At 63.2% G+C, this 770-nt stretch overlaps 1 protein-coding gene across 1 annotated transcript in view; it reads right to left on the bottom strand.

The window, feature by feature from the left end:
• LOC119308737 (FT-interacting protein 7-like) overlaps window positions 1–526 on the bottom strand; it is a 4,837-nt gene extending 4,311 nt beyond the window's left edge. Inside the window, exon 1 of the mRNA XM_037584874.1 lies at window positions 372–526. The gene's annotated coding sequence lies outside the window, so the exon portion shown is untranslated. The remainder of the gene's footprint in view (window positions 1–371) is intronic.
• Window positions 527–770: the final 244 nt, after the last annotated feature.

Genomic DNA, 770 nt, shown 5'->3' with positions numbered 1-770 from the left:
ATTTCGAAACCCCTAAAATCACGCAAGCAAGAACACACCGGCCAATCGACCGATGAAACCCTAGAAAATTACTGCACGGCACACGCTAGCTCCCCCTTAACCCCTCCACGAACACACATCGCCATCCCCATGAGGAAAAAAAAAGTGTACCCTAAACTATTAAAAAAGGACCCAAAAACCCCCCACGAGAATCCTCTAAAACCCCATCCCTCCGTACGGGGGCGATTCGAAAAGGCACGATCCTCCCACCCCACGCGGAGGATCGTCGACGAGGAGGGTCCGGAATGCGGGCGGCAAACAGACGGACTACAAGGTCAAGAACCACCGAGACGGCGGGAAAGGAGGCGCACGGACCGGCCGGGCACACGGACCTCACCAGCGGACGGCGGACGGAGGACGGGCGGGTCGGAGCAGCCTCTACCACCCCCGCGCCACGGTCGCGTACACGCCGAGGAGCACGCGAGGAGCAGGAATGCCGGCCGGGGGCGAGCGGGGCGGGGCGGGGCGGAGTCAGGGGAGGCGAGAAACGGAAGAGGTGAGAAGTGGCGAGAGGGAGGGACGGAGGGGGGCATGGAAAGGAAGGGAAAAAGGCCCTCTTTTCTCGCCAGCTTCTTTTTTCACTTCGCAGGCGGGCGGCACGGGACGAGAGGCGGAGCCAGCGGCTGAGGCTGCCGGGTGGGGCCGGAGGTGGAACTGGCCAGTGGGCGGGCGGGTTCTCTGGTGGGTCCCACCCCGGTTTGTGCATGCTCCGGAGAACGTTGGTGGTCTGG

The sequence above is a fragment of the Triticum dicoccoides genome, chromosome 5B, assembly GCF_002162155.2.
Source record: "Triticum dicoccoides isolate Atlit2015 ecotype Zavitan chromosome 5B, WEW_v2.0, whole genome shotgun sequence".
Classification (NCBI taxonomy): domain Eukaryota; kingdom Viridiplantae; phylum Streptophyta; class Magnoliopsida; order Poales; family Poaceae; genus Triticum; species Triticum dicoccoides.
This window is presented reverse-complemented; position numbering and strand designations above follow the sequence as displayed.